The following is a 21,056-nucleotide window of genomic DNA, read 5'->3' on the forward strand; positions in this document are numbered from 1 at the left end:
GTAGACAAAGAAAAGGGGCGTAACTGGGCGTGTTGAATGGGCCAAAAGGGGTGTGGTTAGGACGTGGTTAGGGGCGTGGCACCTGTCAAACCTCAAAAAAGGGGCGTTTGACGAAACATATGTATGCCTCACTACTAATGCACCCTTAGGCTGGTCTTACACGACCGTAGTTTAAGACCGCAAATGGTCCGCAATTGAGGGTTTTCAATTGCGGACCATTTGGGGACACATTATATTCAATGTGGCCTCTTATACCACCGGATATTTTATCCGTGGTGTGCCGGGCCACAACCAAAGTGCGCACTTTATAGAACATGTCCGTAATGGCCGTAATTCATGGCACTGCATGGACTCGCCCATAGGACTCTATGGGCGAGTGCGGCAGTTTACGGGCGTCTGCGGAGTCGTGTAAGACCAGCCTTATTCTTAACCTCTTACTGATCCCAGGTGGGAGTAGAATCAAAACTAAAATATAACATTTAATATTAGTTTAAAAACATGGCCAAAACCAACATAAACCACAACAAACCTATAGGTTTCCCTATGTAATGTCCCGATACTGCTAGTCCAATTCCCTCTAGCAGGGCCGCCATCAGGAATTTTGGGGCCCCATGCAGCCTAAGTGTCTGTCCCCCCCCCCCCCGCCATTTTAAAACTACGTTATTTTGCGACATACCAATTATGTATTAAGTTTACCTTTCACACAAAAAAAATTAAACCCTGCCACTACAACAAGGTACACTTGTTTGACAGATTAATAATATGAGTCATTTTGTTAAATCTTTTGGTCAAGTATGTTTATTACTATAATGCAAATATGGCATCATAAAGGAAAGCCCAGTGAACTGTAGACCTATACAAATATTCACTAGACAACACAACATATAACAAATATAACATTATAAAGTGCAGCTGCTAGGGCCACCAGTCCTGTGATATATGCAGCTTTAGTAAAGCCGCGCTGAGTCCACATATCTCTTCGGTGGCCTCTCAGTTTTTGACCAATGTGTTAATAACGCAGAAAATATATTCAAGTCACATCAACATATTACATACATATAAATAAATAACCAGAACAGTGCAAACACACCAAATTAACAAAATATTATTAACTTTGCCATCAACAATATTAAAAGCAGCAATAAGATGGCACAAAAGATAAAGACAAAATACTCATGCACCACACTAGAAAAATATTTGTTTTCACAATAATACCAATAAATAACAGGTAACCAGAAGATAAATTATACGCAATAATATTTAAAACTATACGTAAACTCCACCATAGGTGTAAAAAAAAGTCAACCAACTCAAATCACGTAGAACCTCTATTGCAACAAACAGCTGGCTCCAAAACAAAGGTGCAGTTCATGCAACAGAGTCTGTGTGCTGACCGCATCACAAGGACTGCACTTGTGCATGTGAATGGGGCTCCCCACTTCATAACCGCACTGCCACTCCAAGTGCTGAGGAGCTCCACGCTTCGTAGCCATGCACATTCACATGCATAAGTGCAGTCCTTGTGATGAGGTGAACACATGGACTGTGTTGCACGAACTGCACTCTGGCTTGAACATCAGCTAGATCAGGGTAACTAGAGTAAACTTGGACCTGTATTTAGCTGTGAAGTCCACAGCTGATTGAAAAACAAAGTTCCATATGATAACATTTTCCTACGTGTCTATGTGGGTAAAGTAAAGCTGTCATTTTCTTCAAGTAAATCTTCACAGTATCTGGAAAACCTAGTGGATAGCAAAAATGAACCTTCTATCCAATGCACTGTGAGCGCTGAATTGTGCCCTTCTTGGCTCATAGTTAAAATAAACAACAAATTCAGGTTTATGGAGCAAGTCTTCTGACTTTCTGATTTGCAAAGTCTTTAATTAAATCTTTGTAACAGAGTTGTCTTGCAAGCTCATGTTCAATGGAAAGTATTGCTAGGCTGTTTAGACGTTGTTCACTCATTGTAGAACGCAGGTAGTTCTTGATTAATGAAAGTTTGCTAAATGCCCTCTCTCCTTCTGCTACTGAAAGTGGGAGTGTGGTAAAAATCCGAAGAGCAATACACATCTCTCCAAATATTCCTTGAAGCTCTAGTTCGTAGATTGCGTTTAACAAATCTAAGGGACCCAGGTTTTCTGGAAATGTAGCTTTGTACACTTTCCGAAGATGTTGCAGCTCACCGAGTAAAGATGATGTGAAATCATCAGGGTATGCTGAGATTAATTCTTCAGTCGATGCCACCAGGTCTTCCTCACTTATTGTTGTCACTTTCAAGATTGGAGAAAATAGCTTGCAGACTTCCTCCATAGACTGGAAGCGCTGATGAAGGTCAGAAATGATTGTGTCCATTGCCACAAGGAAGACATTAGCTTTAAAATGCTCTTCAGGATCTATTGCATCATGATTCTTTGACTTCCTTTGCCGCAATTGTTGAGGGTTCAGTAGTTCCTTGGGGATCTCCATGCAATCTGCTACTGCTCCAGCTTCAGAAAGTAAAACAGGCCACTTTTCTCGAAGCAGTTGCATTTCTTCAGCGAGAGCTTTAATGTTGGCCACTCCAATTTCCATGGAAATAGATCTTGATTGTAGAATTTTGTTTCTATCCTCAAAGCTGGTAAGCACTTTGAACCAGAATGTGGCTAAAACCACTGCCCGAAAGGATGAGAAGTAGTCATAGAGACCTTGGGCATCTGAGTGTGCATCATTTGTAAGTTTTCTGGAAGCAAGAACTTTTTCCAGAGCTTTTAAAATGCTTGGTAGATTCTGTGCAACGTGGGCTGTGGACGTACAGCCTCTATTCTTGAACTCCACCGAGTGTCACTCAAACCATGTAAAGACCTTCCCACTTCATCAATCAGTGTGTTCCATCTTGCAGGACTGCTGCTGAACAGAATATATAACCTGTTTACACTATCAAAAAAGGTCTTCATTTCAGGGCAGCTTGCGGCTGCATGCACTCCGACAAGGTTTAAGGAATGTGCAGCACAGGAACAAAACATAGCTGTTGGGTATGTCTCCTGGATTTTGGCTCTTACACCTTTAATTCTGCCAGACATGTTGGCTCCATTGTCATATCCCTGACCTCTGCAGTCTTTGAGATCAATGGCATGTTCACTCAATCTTGACATGATCATGTCAGCAATTTCTTCTCCAGTCTTCTGAAAAAAATCAAAAAATTCAATAAATCTTTCTTGAATACTCCATTTTCCATTTTGGGGCTCTGTTAACGTATCGCAAAACAATTACATTTTGTTCAGTGTGTGAAACATCAGGTGTTGCATCACATATTATTGCAAAATAAATTGCTGCTTTCCTTTCGGACAATATAGCATTCAGGACATGTTTTCCACAAATATTAATGAATTCGTTTTGTGTGGCCCAAGACAGGTAATGAGCTGGAAGTCTCTTTCCCTTTTCCTGACTAGCCTTGACTTTTTCTAAATGCTCTCTCAATAGATTATCATATCTTGCCAAGATTTCCAAGGTTCCCAGAAAGTTGCCATTATGGATTTCTCCAATTCTTTGGGAACTCCCTCGGAATGCCATATTCCGTGATGCTAGATGCAATGTGACATCCAAAAGTCTCTCTAAAAGAGCCATAAACTTATCAGCTTCCTTTAAAAAATTTCTTTGAAGCTCATAATCAACGCCATGACCACCTATAGACTTTTGAAGTGTTCTCCAGCTCCAGTAGTTCTTTCTGTGTTGTGCAGAGTGTTCATGCTCTGGCAACTTCATATACAACTGATGCCACTTCTGCTGTGATGGGTCAAAACCTTCCTTCCTACTGAGGATGCTTCCTTTCTTACTCATACGGTCATTAGAAAATGCCATGCAAGTTACACAGTACAGTACTTTTCTGCTTAAACTCCATCTTAGCCAATCTCTTAAAATCTTCTCACGTCCATTTGATGACTTGGCATACAGAAGAAAATCACTGAAAGAATGATTCTCTACATCTTTAGGCAATGAGTGTGCCATATTCTTTAATTGTTCCTCATTGTAAAGTCCAGAGAGGATAATCTTCTCCCTTTCATTGTCATTGAGGAAATCTGGCCAACGTGCTGGGTCTTTCCAGTCGATTTCTTCCTCATTTGTCTGTTCCAAAGAAGTTATGTTTAGGGCAATATGTTCATTCTTAGGGTCAGAACCCTACATGTCAGGTTTTTCTGTCCGCTTGAAAAGTCGGACATCTTTGAGAATGGACACTTAAGCACGGGCACGGAGTGTAAAACAATGCACCCGTGCGCCATTGAAATGAATGCAGAATGTCACGGACACAGCTAGTGTCTGTGCATGATTTTTCATGGACACTAGCATTGGACACTACATGTCGGACATTGACAGTAGTGTGAATGCCCCCTTAATCAGATTCTATTTGCAGGTATAATCTGCTACGTGTGAAAGCACCTATAGAGAACCAACACCATTTAAAAGAGCCCTCTTAATAAATCCTCAGGGCTTTTTTCATATTGCGTTTTTGGCCTCAATTGCCGGGATATGTTGGTAACCAGTCAGAATCAGCTGTCAACTTATCCCTGCATGAAGAACTGGCCATTAAAAAAAAAGGGGGGCCTGCAGTTCTCCGTGCAGGGATAAGTGGGTAGCTGATTGGGTTAAAGTCCCTTCTCTAAATATGTCTTACACAGAACAGGACAAGCCAAAACAACACAGAAGAGGAGTCAGCAAACCGAGGTCAAACCAGAGAGGCACAACAGTACCAAATCACAATCCAAAAGAGTAGTCAAAAAGCCAAGAAGCAGAGGTCAGTAAATACAAAACAAGAGCAAGGACAAAACAAGGTCAGATACAATATCCAGCAAACATTTGTGGCCTGATGGCTACTTAATGAAGCCCAGAACCCGTCTCAGGCTTGATTGGCAGATAAGCTTTCAAACACAACACAAACACCCCTAAGGGTGCATTCACATGGAGGAAAATGGCGCTGAATTTGGTGTGGAATCCATGACAGATTCAGCGCTGAAAAAAAAGCCTCCCATTGACTTCAATGGGTTCCTTTTTCTGCAAAACAACCCAGTGAAGTCAATGGGAGGCTTTTTTTTTCAGCGCTGAATCTAACGCAGATTCCACACCAAATTCACCGGTATTTTCCTCTGTGTGAATGCACCCTAACAATAACAACACAATAACAAGAGACCGGGAGCAGGTAATCATAAGCAGACAGGCCTCCTGCACTGTACAATGCAGCAAGAGAATGGTGCAGGAGTTCGAACGGGTGAGGACGTAACATGAGTATATTTTTTTTTATTATGCTGTTTTTTTCTCTTTCAGGTTATGATGATCCATTGGATTATGTTGGATTCCATCGATGATCATCATTTTTGTTTTATTTTTTTTTAAATTCTTTAATAAAATGGTCAACGATTTGTCTATTTCAATAAAAACAAATTTCTTTCATGTCTCGAGTTTTTATAAATACTTTCTTACCCCTTAGTAATGGCAACTGGTAGACAGCATCCATTACTAAGGTTTGGCTTAGCATTAGTGGTGAATATTCTAGCATTAACCCTCCAATTATTACCCCGATACCTAATGCTCAGGAGAATTGGTTATCATCCAATACCCGGCTGTTTAATAGAGACTGCTGAGGATTGGGGCAGTCACAGGCTGGAATTATTAGGGTCAGTGCACACTGAATTTTTTGGTGCTGATTATGACGCTAAATCCGCCTCAAAATCAGCCTCCAAAAAAAGCCTCCCAATAGAACTCAAAATGAGCACAAAAAAACTCAGTGTGCACTGACCCTTAGGCTGGAAAAGGCCGAAAACAACAGGCTGGTATTATAAGGCTGGGAAGGGCCAAAAACCATGCCATTTCCACCCTTGTAATGTCAGGATACTGTTTGTTATATCTGTCTGGCTCAGAAATATTGGGGGGACCCTATGTTGATTCATAATTAGAAAAAAAAAATGACATAGGGTCCCCCCAATTTTTCATAACCAGCCAGATATAACAAGCAGCAGCAGCCTGACATTACAAGGGTGGCAAGAGCCATGGTTTTTGGCCCTTCCCAGTCTGCGACCACCCCAATCCCCAGCAGTCTCTTTAGACAGCTGGGTATTGGACGATACCCAGCTCTTCCCAGCACCCCTGATGGTGTTGGGTACCGGGGTAATAATTAGAGGGTTAGTGCTAGACTATTCACCAGCTAACACTAAGCCACACCTTAGTAATGGATGCTGTCTATCAGACAGTCGCCATTACTAAGGGGGTAAGAAATTTTTCAATGTGGCCGGGCCCCTGACGCCAGTACCGGTAGTACTGCCCTATCGGCGGCCCTGCCCTCTAGTAGTCCGTGCAGACCAAGATGGTATGGACATTTGCATATAAGGTAAAGCGTTTATTCCCCCTTCATTCCTTCATTTCTATTTTTCCAGAGCCAGCACACAGGGGGTCTATTAATGCGCCATCTTGTGGATGTTTTTGTGTACTACACCTGCCTATATTTACCATTGTAATGTAATTTGAGCTGGCACTGTAAAGGGAGTGTCCATTATAATTAGGTGACCTCCAGGACCACTCAAGGGAGCTTGGCTAGCCTGGAGGCGGAGCTGAGTGACCGCCCTCTCTAGAGAGGGGGTTGGGAACTTGTTCTTTTTGTCTTTGGTGTGGAGCTGAGCACATGGGAAGCTATAAAAATGGCAGCTAAGACTCCGGGAAATTGTAACAGAGACGTCTTTTCCTCTGTACCCAAGATTCCTCTCAGTGAATACTTTCTTCTGAATCTCCAAGCAGAGATGTCTTGTCCTCTGCCTCCAAGATGTTCCTCAGAGAGTGTTTTCCTCTGAAGCTCCACGTCTCTACGAGTAGGCTGTCCTGTTATCCATACATCTGGGAACTCCACACGTATCTCCCTATTCAAGTAAGTCTTTGGGACAAATCTATATTTAAGGAGCCCATAGCGAGTCCAACGGAAATTGAGGGTCCCCTGCCGTCGATAATTTGTATCTCCTCTTCTATATACGTGTACCCAGTTGTTGAGGTCTAACCCCCTGGATACAGGCCATCCTTACAAGTATATACAAGTTTAACTTCCCAAGCAACTACGAGTTAACCAAGCCCAAGGTATTCTTGCTCCAAGCTCCATCACCTGATTAAGTGGACACTGTCTATAAAGATTGCTGTATTGTATGTGAAGAATCACTCCGTCATCTGTATATTTGTATCAACTCGTCCTGCTAGTAAAAAGAGCAACGATTACCCCCGAAGCCTGGTTGTCTGTTGTCATTGTCAGATATCAGAGTGGGGGCGGGTAATCGGGGACATCAAAAAGGGAGATTTTGTGCACTTTTGGGACCCAGGGACCCCTTGAAAGCCGGCCACATCTGATATATTACCTGTGATAGCAGCCCTGACCCTCCTGAGTGTTGCACCTATAGGTATAGTTAAAGCAATAAGCCCACAGAGGGAACCTCTATGAAACTTTCTGTGAAAAGTACTGCGGGAAAAACCACAAAGTGTTACCACCACAGTTTTTCTTACTGCACTTTTTTGCTGTTGGACACTATGTGGGACCTTAGCCTTAAAGAGGACCTTTCATCAGATTGGGCACAGGCAGTTCTATATACTGCTGGAAAGCTGACAGTGCGCTGAATTCAGTGCACTGTCGGCTTTCCCGAGCTGTGCCCTGGGTAAAGCGCTATCGGTCCTGGTACCATAGCACTTTACAGTCAGAAAGGCGTTTCGCACAGTTAGCCAGGGACGCCCTTCTGCCCAGCAGCGCCTATCGCGCTGTAGAGTGTGAGCGGGGAGGAACGCCCCTCTCGCAGCACTGGGGGCCCTAGCACTCAAACAGAACTGGGGGCATCCCAAATGCTGCCAATACTGTGTAATCGGCCATTTTTCTTGTGGCCACGGGCATGCGCAGTCGGCTTTGCCCAATGCCTAGAAGTTTGAAGCCAACCCCCGGAAAAAGACGCAGTAAAGACCCCGTTCCTGAAGAAGATGGAGGCGACACTGGAGAGTTCTCTGGCACCATTGGGGATGCCCCCAGTGCTGTTTGAGCGCTGGGGCCCACCCCCAGAGCTGCGAGAGAACTCATTTGCATACCGACGGAAAATGGGATTTTAACTGAACAGCTGGGCGGAGAAGACATCTTACAGGCAGCAGGGTGGCTCAGTGGTTAGCACTGCAGCCTTGCAGCGCTGGAGTCCTGGGTTCAAATTCTGCCAAGGGCAACATCTGCAAGGAGTTTGTATGTTCTCCCCGTGTTTGTGTGGGTTTCCTCTGGGTACTACGGTTTCCTCCCACACACCAAAGACATACTGATAGGGAATGTAGATTGTGAGCCCTATATGGGACAGTGACTGACAATATCTGTAAAGCGCTGCGGAATATGATGGCGCTTTATAAGTAAGCATAATAAATAAATAAGGTAGCAGACGAATAGCCTTTCTTAAGGCTATTCCGACGTGTTAAGGAGAAAAAAAAAAGTTTTTAATGGTATAATCCCTTTAAGGTGGTCACTGTTTGACATGTGGTATAAATGCCTCATGGTGAACAGTGAATGTGTAGGGAATTGTGGCACAGCTGTATCTGGGTGGCATGCAGGCAGTTCACTACTCAGACGGTGGCTGAAAATGCCTCTGTACCGGGGAAATATTTGAAGGATATCAGTGCTAAATCTGCATCTTAGGATCAATATAAGATTTGAAATTTGTTTTTCTCAAAATCTCAAAGGGATGTACATAACAAAGGTATGGAGTTGCAATGAAGTATAATATTCTGTGTAGCAAAGTAGTGACAGTTTAATATGCCTGGCGGAGGTGGTAGACTCACACATGTCAACTCACCTGGGTTCTCCAGGAAGAAGGGGAGCAGCATGCACCGAAAAAAACAATACGAAGTTACTAAGATCAAGTGACCCGGCCATCCTGCTGAAGCAGCTTCAGTACTCATTTTCATAACACTTCTTACCTAACAAAGGTATGGTTTTAATGCAGGCCATACTATGTTGTCCTTAGAAAGCTTCTTCAGCAGGATGGCCGAGTCACTTGATCTTAGTAATTTCAGATTGTTTTGTTTTGTTTTTTTTGTGCATGCTGCTCCCTTTCTCCCTGGAAAACCAATTGAAAACTATATGTTACCATGTGAGTCGGTGTAAATACTGGGTGATTCCAAGGAAAACCAGATGAGTTGACATGTCTTGGTCTAACACCTCCCCAAACATATTCGACCTGTTCTTACAGAGAACACTACAACACATTGCACTGATAATGCCATACCTTTGTGAGCACATTCCGCGCTAAATATCACCGTATTGAAGTCAGATTATTAAAGTTATTTTATAAGCTAGCATAGAGTAACACACAAATCCACTCAGCTATTGTGTAAATAGTGGGTTCTGATTTAATGGATAGAAAGAAATTGTTTTAATACATTGCATAGACAAAGAATAGGTTAGACTGGTATAATTCACATTACATGATTGGTGGCAAAGTTGTAAAATAGTTCTGGCACATGGCTTTTGGATACGGAACTGGAAAGAAGTCGCATCACATTTAAGGCTGAGGGGGGATGTGAGCTCTCTAAACAAAGAGGAGTGTAAAATGGCTGCAGGCATGGGAGCACATGGTCCTGGTGTCCAAAATAGAGGTTACACGAAGCTGACATCCTCCACACCTTTGTTATGTATGTCACTTTTGTAGATTTTAAGAAAAACAAATCTTATGAAAATGAGGTAGTTGGAGCACAATGATCAACCGTCAGCTTCCTAGGGCACTGCTCTTGCTACTCAGACCCCTACCGTCACCTGCCTGTACGACCCTGTGTAGCGAGAGATGTACCACCCACTGGTATGACATCACCCATCCTATTTGACCAGCAAAGAAAGTGCTCCCAGGGCACCAACTGTATCTTTTGCAGAAGAGTTCAAAGTTATTCTTCTCCAAATCTACAAAGGTGACGAGTGTAATGTGGGTGGTAGCAGTTTATTATGCTTGGAGGAAATTATAGACTTCCTTTAAGCAACTGACCACAATCTATATAGAGAACACGGGATTGTGATGGGAAGTACAGGGTCTACATAATTACTTGTCTCACAGAATAATCCTTAGGTAATTAAAATCTTCTGCATCCTTAGAAAGTCAGATCCCTAGGTATCATTGATTAGTGAGAGAAGGAAATCACTGAAAGCTCTCTAAGGTTTATCTCTTCCTAATCTTATCGCTTATGTCATAGATTCTTAATCAGTGCACAACTAATCCGAAAGAATTGATCTCCTGTGCCAGAGCCTTCTCTTTTGACCCTGAATATGAGAAACAGGAGAGGGCTCTGGAGGCGAATATAGATAGATTCACAGAACTGATCGAGAATAAGAGGCACTCTCAATTCCAATAGGATTTGGTTGAATTTAAAGAAAACTTTGCATATGCAAGTTTCACCAATATCCCATAAGAAACTGAAGTATCTTCCTTTGACTATGACACATCAGATACAGACACCAAATAGGAATCTTAATAGAGGAGGTAGAGAAAAGGTTAGAGGCAGAGAAATAAGTACCAATGCATTTGTAAGATCTGAGTGCAAAGATTCATCTAACACTCAAAATAGTGATCAATCATTTTTGTCCCTAATCCACCCAATTACCCGGAACCATCTAAGAGGCTGAAAGGATCAAACAGGCGCACATGATGAAAGTATTGAGTAAATGTGGCTTCATATACATATTTACCACTCAATAAAGCAATTGAGGCTCTTAGATATTATCTAGACATGTGCACTGATTATCAAACAGATCTAAAAGGTTTTTTTTATTATTGCTGACTCATGTTTTTGCTCAACAGTTTTTTTGTGATCAATCAGTATTACTTATAGCTAAAATGCCCATCCAAGGGATGGGAATTGAGATAGTCAAGACCTATAAGTACCTGGGTGTGTTCCTCAATAATAAGCTGGACTGGGCTGATCACCTGGATGTGCTACCTGCCCAGGAGGCTGAGGGCCTTTAGAGTCCAGGGGGCACTTCTTAGGGCCTTTTTCAACTCTGTGGTAGCATCAGCCATCTTCTTCAGAGTGGCCTGCTGTGGAAGTAGCATACCAGCGTGGGTCAGAAATAGAATTGACAAGCTAATTAGAAGGGCCAGCTCTGTCCTGGGGAGCTCCATGGACTCAGTACAGGTGGACACTGTCCGTGGTGAGCTCCATGCTGGAAAACAATTCCCCTCCCATGTATGCATGTTAGTGACCAACTGCTTCACCCCAAGTTTGAAAATGAGCGCTATCAGAGGTCCTTCCTCCCAACTGCAGTCAGGCTGTATAATCAACATCAGGCTAAGTGTAGATCACTCCGCACAGAGAACTAAATGATCCGGAGTCTTTCTTTTTTCTTTCTAGTTGCTATGACTGCTAGTATATTTTCTGCTATATATAGCAGAAAATATATTTATCTGCTATAAGCTTGTATGTGTTATTTCTTGAATTATATTACAGTATTATCCATGCTGCAGTAACACACTGAATCTCCCCGTGGTGGGACTATTAAAGGATTATCTTATCTTATCTTAAAAGGTTGCCTATGGAGGTTTGTTTTTCACCTTCAATGGCTAATATATATACACTCAGTGACCAAAAGTCATGGGAAGGTCCCAGATTCGCCGTCAATAGTGGGTTGCCCCTCCACAAGCCCTGATAACTGCAGCAAGATGACGAGGCATGGACTCCACGAGGGATATTGATCCACGCAGTCTGCACTGCAGCCCACAATTGTTTGGCGTTAGGTCCATGGAGCAGACACTGGTATCCACAGCATCCCATAAATGCTCTATGGGGTTGAGCTCGGGCAAGCAGCAAGGCCAATCGAGGGTCGTGAGGTCACTGGTGTGTTCATTAAGCCAGACCCGTGCCACCAACAAGCAAGGACATGTATTATCTTGTTGGTACACAACATCCCCACCAGGGAACTCCAACATCAGAAAGGGGTGCAGATGGTCTGCCATAAGTTGTATCTATCAAGCAACGGTCATCGATCTCTGCAGCCGGACAATAGGGCCCAATTGCGACCATGTCAACACGGCCCAGACCATGACCAAGTCACCTCTCACCTGGACACGTCCCTGTTGGCATGCAGGATCCATGGCTTCATGAAGCATTTGCCACACTCTCACACGCCCATTGACTCTGTACAACTGGAACCATGATACATCAAACCATGCCACATGCCACCATTGTTCCATGGTCTAATAATGATGGTCGTGAGTCAATGCTAGTCTTCAAGCTCTGTGTTGGAGCGTCAGCAAAGGGACACGGGTCGGCCTTCGACTGTTGAAGCCTATGCAGTGTAGTTCTCGGCATACAGACCTGGTGGAAATGGGGTCCTAACGCCTCATATTCAAATCGGTGGCAATTTGACCCACAGTAGACCATCGAGAGCCCCATATGACTCTGCGGAAGTGACGTAACATCCGTTGATCAAACACTTGTAGTCAACCGGTGCGCTGGTTTACGCGGCTGCCAACGTTGACTCTGCGATATTGCAGGTCCACCCAAGACACTCTTGACCTCAGAAACCCAAATTCCCGGGTGATCTCCAAAATACTATGCCCCATGCGTCTTGCACTGATTCATCCCATGTTCAAAGTCACTTAACTTGCGATGTGTTGCCATGTTCAGGAGACACCTGTCTGCATCAGACTGGTAAGATATCCTTGCAACACTAGAGCCATAGGCCGCACCGTGTCACACTATTTGAGCGTCATATTCGACACAACCGGCACTGGGACACGCCTTCCTATGACTTTTGGTTACTGATTGTATGATAGTATGGGAAGAGAAATACCTTTATACTTCTGGAAATCGATATTGTGCCCATATCCATTAGTATAGACCTTATATACACTGCTCAAAAAAAGCATTGGTACTGAGATGTGGTCTGTGGTCCCCACCTGCAGAACAACTCCTTTATTGAGTGTGTCTCGATAATTGCCAATAATTTCCATCTGTTGTCTATTACATTTGCACAACAGCATGTGAAATTGATTGTTACTCAGTGTTGCTTGGAGTTACATTGTGTTGCTTAAGTGTTCCCTTTATTTTTTTGAGCAGTTTATATTAGTAACACAGGGGAGAATCCCCAGTATGGGAGAACAGTAGCTGATAAATAGAAAAAATAAGACCTCTAGTACATGTGCCACCCGAAAAATCTTCTTAAAGCAGTGGGCAAAGTAATCTTAAGGGACCCATAGAGTGAGTGAACAAAATGGACCACCAGAGAGTAGTAAAGCCATTCAGTGGAATGAAGATTCATGGTAGTCGTCAGATTAAAGGACCTGAGCTCTACTGTCACAGAGTCAACTATACCAGCAATCCGGAAAAGGCTGACTTTGGCATCCAGACCATAGCAGAGGACAGACTATCCAGCAGGAGAGGATTAAACAGGATGGATACCATTGAGGAGTGAGAAGACACCAGGGGGAACCTAGTGAAACAGGTGAACCAGACAGACCTAGTAAAGCAAATGGGCCAAGCAGGGTAAGGTAGAGAGGGGGGTAGGGGGGGAGCCAACCCACAGTAGTGCATTAGGATGTATGGGTGCAAGCCAGAGCTTTGATCCATTTAGTGTACAGTACACCAGCATAGCTGCTCAAAATGGGATACAGCGTAGCTGCACTGTCCAATAGTTAGTGCAACAGGAGCAGAAGAGCCAGTCCCCCACACTCCCTCTCTGCCAGCAAAACTGAGCAAGGTATACGGTGACTTTTACCTTGCCACATAAATTGAAAGATCGCCTTCTGCCGGCTCCAAAGGTCCACACGAGGGACCTCTACTGGGAGTGTCTCAAAATAGTATAGCAACTTTTAGAGGAGGGATATCTTGACTGCAGCAATTCTACCTAAGAGGGAAATAGACAAGGGTCGCCACTTATCTTAGAGGGCTCTCAGGTCACAAAAAAGATGTGGATAATTCACTGAATAGAGGGCTGAATAAGAAGTGGATATCTGGGTCTGACCATTGGAAATCAAAATTACTCTAAAGAAAGTTTAGTTGATAATGCGGGATATTAAAGAGGACCTTTCACCACCTGGGGCACATACGGTTTTATATAACGGTAGAAAGCCGACAGTGTGCTGAATTCAGCGCACTGTCGGATTTCACGGTCTGTGCCCAGGGTGAAGAGATATTAGTGCCGCTACCGTAGCTCTTTACCATCAGAAGGGCGTTTCTGGCAGTCAGTCAGGAACGCCCTTCCTCACTGCGCCTATAGCGCTGTACTGTGAGAGCGGTGAGGAACACCCCCCCAGTACTCATCTATGGACAAGTACTGTGAGCAGAGGGAAGGGGGTGTTTCTCACCGCTCTCACAGTACAGTGCTATAGGCGCTGCTGTGAGGAAGGGCGTTCCTGACTGACTGTCAGAAACGCCCTTCTGACGGTGAAGAGCTACGGTACTGGCACCCATAGCTCTTCACCAGGGGGCACAGATCATGAAAGCTGACAGTGCGCTGAATTCAGTGCACTGTCGGCTTTTTAGTGGTATATAAAACCGCATGTGCTCCAGGTGGTGAAATTTTTTAAAATTTTTTATCAGAGGCAAAACATAAAAAAAACAGCAGTTTGGCACTTTTGATTTTATTTTTTTTTCCCCGCTATGGCATTCACTGTATGGGAAAAATATTTTTATAGATTTGCAGACCAGGCATTTTTGGATACAGGGATACCTAATGTATGACCCTCAGGGGGTCAGAACACTAATGAAAGACATTCAAATTTTAATGCATTGCAAAATATCGGCATTGTCTGCAATAGTAGAAAATAGCAGACAAGTTCGGGAGCCTTCAATAGGCTCTCGGCTTACATGCTAACGTGACACTGGCCCGGATCTTGCTTCAGTTATCCCCGGCAAAATGGTTTCTTGTTCAAAGCTGGGGTGTTAATGCCTGCAATAAGTACAGACACTGATCATGGGTATTAGCATCGGGTATCTGCTGTATAATACAGCAGGGACATGGCGGTTATGTTGGTCGCTCAGCTCCAGAGTGCCTGTCATATTTAAATATATGGGGTTAAAATGTTTTTGGAAATAAATATTACATTTTTCTAAGTGCTAGATTTTTTTAAAAGTGGATTGACTATAATGGGGTCCGTCGGGTGTCCTCCATGTGCTGCATGCAGGACTTTTTCCTTTGCCAATTTCTAGGCAGACACGGCATCTGGCACAGATATGAATGCAGCCTTTACATGGGTTTAAAATTTGTCTCTTTTTACCAGGAAGAAATTGATGGCACAAATTTACGAAAATTGATGATAGGAAAAAAAAAATTCATGGAGTTTAGGAGCTTACCCAGAACACAAAAACAGCACCAAGCAGCACATAGCAAAAAAAGGATTAAAAAAATGGCCTCTCATCTTGCGTTGTTGTGACTTATCACAAAAACAACTGAAGCATATAACAGGTGTGGCCTCAGGTGATGCTACAGGATATCTACTGCTGTATGGAGAGTCCAAGCAGTAGTCACCAAGTCATAACTGGTTAGAAAATAATCATCAAGAAGAAAAGAAATCCCCATTCATCTTTTGATCCAAGCAATACTCTTTTATCAGTGTCCACATTACAACACGTTTTGGGGTTCAACTTCCCTTTATCAAGTGTACAGTCATGGCCAAAAGTTTTGAGAATGACACAAATCTTATATTTTCACATGATCTGCTGCCCTCTGGTTTTTATGTGTGTTTGTCAGATGTTTTTATCACATACAGAAATATAATTGCAATCATATTATGAGTAACAAAAGCTTATATTGACAGTTAGAATGAGTTAATGCAGGAAGTCAATATTTGCAGTGTTGACCCTTCTTCTTCAGGACCTCTGCAATTCTCCCTGGCATGCTCTCAATCAACTTCTGGACCAAATCCTGACTGATAGCAGTCCATTCTTGTGCAATCAATGCTTGCATTTTGTCAGAATTTGTAGGTTTTTGTTTGTCCACCCATCTCTTGATGATTGACCACAAGTTCTCAATGGGATTAAGATCTGGGAAGTTTCCAGGCCATGGACCCAAAATCTCTATGTTTTGTTCCCTGAGCCATTTAGTTATCACCTTTGCTTTATGGCAAGGTGCTCTATCATGCTGGAAAAGGCATTGTTGATCGCCAAACTGCTCTTGGACGGTTGGGAGAAGTTGATCTTGGAGGACATTCTGGTACCATTCTTTATTCATGGCTGTGTTTTTAGGCAAGATTGTGAGAGAGCCGATTCCCTTGGCTGAGAAGCAACCCCACACATGAATGGTTTCAGGATGCTTTACAGTTGGCATGAGACAAGACTGGTGGTAGCGCTCACCTCGTCTTCTCCGAATAAGCTGTTTTCCAGATGTCCCAAACAATCGAAAAGGGGATTCATCAGAGAAAATGACTTTACCCCAGTCCTCAGCAGTCCACTCTCTGTACCTTTTGCAGAATATCAGTCTGTCCCTGCTGTTTTTTCTGGAGAGAAGTGGCTTCTTTGCTGCCCTCCTTGAGACCAGGCCTTGCTCCAAGAGTCTCCACCTCACAGTGCGTGCAGATGCACTCACACCTGCCTGCTGCCATTCCTGAGCAAGCTCTGCACTGCTGGTAGCCCAATCCCGCAGCTGAAACACTTTTAAGAGACGGTCCTGGCGCTTGCTGGTCGTTCTTGGGCGCCCTGGAGCCTTTTTGCCAACAATGTAACCTCTCTCTTTGAAGTTCTAGATGATGCGATAGATTGTTGACTGAGGTGCAATCTTTCTAGCTGCGATACTCTTCCCTGTTAGGCCATTTTTGTGCAGTGCAATGATGACTGCACGTGTTTCTTTAGAGATAACCATGGTTAACAGAAGAGAAACAATGATGCCAAGCACCAGCCTCCTTTTAAAGTGTCCAGTGGTGTCATTCTTACTTAATCATGACAGATTGATCTCCAGCCCTGTCCTCATCAACACCCACACCTGTGTTAATGGAGCAATCACTGAAACGATGTTAGCTGGTCCTTTTAAGGTAGGGCTGCAATGATGTTGAAATGTGTTTTGGGGGATAAAGTTAATTTTCTAGGCAAATATTGACTTTGCAAGTAATTGCTGTTAAGCTGATCAGTCTTTATAACATTCTGGAGTATATGCAAATTGTAATTAGAAAAACTGAAGCAATAGATTTTGTAAAAATTAATATTTGTATCATTCTCAAAACTTTTGGCCATGACTGTACAAGTGGATTACAAACATGACAATATGGGACATTATATACACAAATCTATTAGTAACCATTCTCCCTCATGGGAGGGTCAAAACTGAGTCAGCTCCATGAGCTAGACTGGTTACAGAAGCTTATAAAGAAAAAACAAAACCAAAGCATAATTAATTATTATTATTATTATTATTATTGTTTATTTATATAGCACCATTAATTCCATGGTGCTTTACATTTGGGGGTTACATACAATTCACAAAATATACAGGTACATATCATACTAACAGTGATCGGCTGGCACAGTGGGGTAGAGGGCCCTGCCCGTGAGGGCTTACAATCTATGAGGGAAGGGGGTAGAGACAGAAGGAGAGGGGGAGACTGTACAGATGGCAGTGTGGTGATAGTGTTATTGGAGGTTGTAGGCCTTCCTGAATAGGTGAGTCTTCAGGGCCTACTTGAATCCTGTGATTGTGGGGGTCAGTCTTATGTGTCGTGGTAAGGAGTTCCAGAGTATGGGGGATGCACGGGAGAAGTCTTGGAGACGGTTGTGTGAGGAGCGGATGAGGGCAGAGCGGAGTAGGAGGTCGTTGGAGGATCTGAGGTTACGTGTGGGCAGGTAGCGGGAGATGAGGTCAGAGATATATGGAGGGGACAGGTTGTGGATGGCTTTGTATGTTAGTGTTAGTAGCTTGAACTCAATTCGCTGGGCTATGGGTAACCAGTGGAGGGACTGGCAGAGGGGAGCAGCCGATGAAGATCGGGGGGTGAGGTGGATTAAGCGAGCAGCACAGTTTAAGGTGGACTGGAGGGGGGCGAGGGTGTTTGCCGGGAGTCCATGCAGAAGGGTGTTGCAGTAGTCTAAGCGGGAAATTATGAGGGCCTGGACGAGCATCTTTGTAGTTTCTGGGGTGAGGAAGGAGCGGATTCGGTGGATGTTCTTGAGCTGGAGGCGACAAGAGGTGTTGAGGGTTTGAATATTTGGTTTGAAGGATAAGTCGGAGTCCAGGGTTACCCCAAGGCATCGGGCCTGTGGGACAGGGGTAAGTGGGGTTCCATAATTAGGTGACAATATACAACAATGCATAAGGTACAGATGGAAATATTTTTGAAGGCATCTCCAGGTAAGAAGATTGGCACTCACACTCACTGGAGGTCTATAACCAGCATAAGCATGTGCCAAAACACAGCGGTGCACGCACTATGTTGAGTAGTCAGAGACATAAGAGGGGCGTAAAGGGTTGTTCTGTGGAGGAACATGAACTCTGCTTTCCTGTTGTTGGGTGTAGGCCTATAGCAAGTTTCCACTGCACTGTGTGAGTCCCAGAGAGGATGGCACTCAGTCCAAAATGGAACTGCTATCATTATATTGGGGTCTCTTTTTGAAACTCTACCCGTTGAGGGGTGCAATCAGAGTTATCCACTGTTGGAGCTTTTACTAGGACTGAGTATATGGCCAAATTCTAGATTCCATTGTTCTTTGTCCTACCCCTACCCTTTTTTTTGTTCAACTTTAACAAAAGGGGAAATTTAGGCTAAATGGGTCAACCCATTGTGTCCTTTTGGGTATTTTCATTTATGAGGTTTTTAAAGTTCTATCAAAGGTTATATTTTACTGTAGGTAATAGAAATGCCAGTATTGCAGTGTATGCTGCATGAATGGATGAATGAAGAGGTCCTGTTGTATGTGAAATGTCACTGGAAGCTGAATTGAAGCTCATGTTGTAGTATTTGTCCAATGCTTTAATAATAATAATAAAAATTTTTATTTATATAGCGCCAACATATTCCGCAGCGATGTACAATCACTGAAGCTCCAGTAAAATATCTACAACTGTGGATATGGTCAGCAACCTCTCAATTCTCTTTGGCCAGTGGGTGGGAGGACCCTGCTCTGTAGACAGGTGCAAGTCCCCTTTAACATGAAGTTATTTATGTATGCTGTCTAAGAAAATCTCTTTAAAGGGGCTCTATCATTGGAAAAAGTCATTTTTAACTAATCACATCCTTGCATAGCCTTTAGAAAGGCTATCCCACACCTACCTTTTGTATGTAAATTGCCTCAGTAGATTTTGAATAAGTTTTGTTTTATTCATATGCTAATTAGGTTCTCTGTGCACCTGGAAGTCTCTTTGTGCACTGTCTTCTGTATATACAGCACAGGCTGCTGCTGACTCCTCCTCCCTGCTCCCACACACAGCATAGAGATGAGAGCTAGCTGGCAACTTCCTGTGCACCGAGAACCTAATTAGCATATGGATAAAAACGGACTTATTCAAACACTACTGAGGCAATCTACATACTAAAGGTAGGTGTGGAATAGCCTTTCTAAAGGCCATGCAAGGATGTGATTAGTTAAAAATGACTTTTTCCAATGATAGAGACCCTTTAATAAAAGAGACCTGTAAGATCAATTCCAAAAACCAACTTCAAAACTACATTAATATTACACATTCAGGTTTGATTTGTGACCAATAGGTTGAAATATAGCAAAAAAAAAAAATGCACAAGATAAAGTACCTGTAGCACCACAAATGGCCACTAGGTGGCTGTATATTTTTGCAAATGTATTTGTATATTTATACATATATATTTGTTATCATCTATATGTATATTTTAGAATTTTTTTTACATTTTCCTATGATGTGGCTGTAAATTCTACACGTTTCGCATGTTTTGAATGTTTTCCTTAACAATGCCAGTCCCGTGACAGAGACATCTACATTACCCTCATAAAGTGGAAAGTTGGCCAAAGACCAGACTGATCAATAGATAAATTACTGTAATAAATCCGTCTGGAAATTACCAGATTCTTTGATGTTGTGTTTACAAACCTCAATTATGTTAAGCTGTAACTCTGTATGACAGTCAATAAAGGCCAGCCTCGCAGAAAGGGAGTGGCTGCCTCCAATTATCTATGGCCACCATGACCTGCACAGTATATATATATATATATATATATATATAACATCTGGACTTCTACTGATGACATTGTAACTGATGTGGATTTCAGTATACAGGCATATGGCCCAGCGGAGGATGCATCTGAGTTATGAGAGGTGTGTGCTGCATCATAAATGCGGTGTATCTTCCGCAGGGGTACGAATACAACAATCTTCATAAATCTCCCACAATGTGTCTGCCTATGGTATCTTGTTTTCTAGAAAAAGGTGGAATGATATTTCTCCAAACAAACAAAAACTTGGGGTGCCAATTGGTTCGGCAGCGATCTCTTTGGTGTCACTTGCTCTGTGGGCTACAACTTGACATCTTGTAACCACATCAGACATGAAAGGCTCTCGTATAAAACAAAGGTTTCTTAATTGAACATGACATTAGTAAATCCATGAGACTGAGAATCGGTGAGTGTGGAGTACAGACATGTTTGAGAACTGAGCAATGGCTGAATACACCACAGGACAGTTGTGCTCGGGCTATCGGAAGTTTTCCACTCCTGTTGAGTGGCTCGGTAAATGCAAGTGACAAAAGGCCTGTGTAAGTAGGGTGTATTTTTTGGCTGCAACATCACTACATTCTATGAGAGGGAAAGTCCAACCACATTGACTTTGAGTCAGTCAGAGAAAGGTAGTACCTATGTAGGGTAGCAACTGTTTGGCGTAAAAGGTTTCTTGAAAGTCTACCAAAAGCACTGTCATGAGATCCTACGGGGTTTTTTTTGACTATTTCTTTTTCCTTCCTGGTCAACATACCTTGAGAACTGTAAGTGAAATTAAGCATATCTGGAATACACATGTCTATCCTAACATAAAGTGAAATAATACACCTATGGAGAAAAAAAGACATGGCCCGCACATCCCAATCTTATACATTGATCTAATGCGTCTCAGCAAAATCTACAAAAATGTATATGAGATTCTTAGTATACATATTGATAAA

Source organism: Leptodactylus fuscus, chromosome 6, assembly GCF_031893055.1.
Source record: "Leptodactylus fuscus isolate aLepFus1 chromosome 6, aLepFus1.hap2, whole genome shotgun sequence".
NCBI lineage: Eukaryota > Metazoa > Chordata > Amphibia > Anura > Leptodactylidae > Leptodactylus > Leptodactylus fuscus.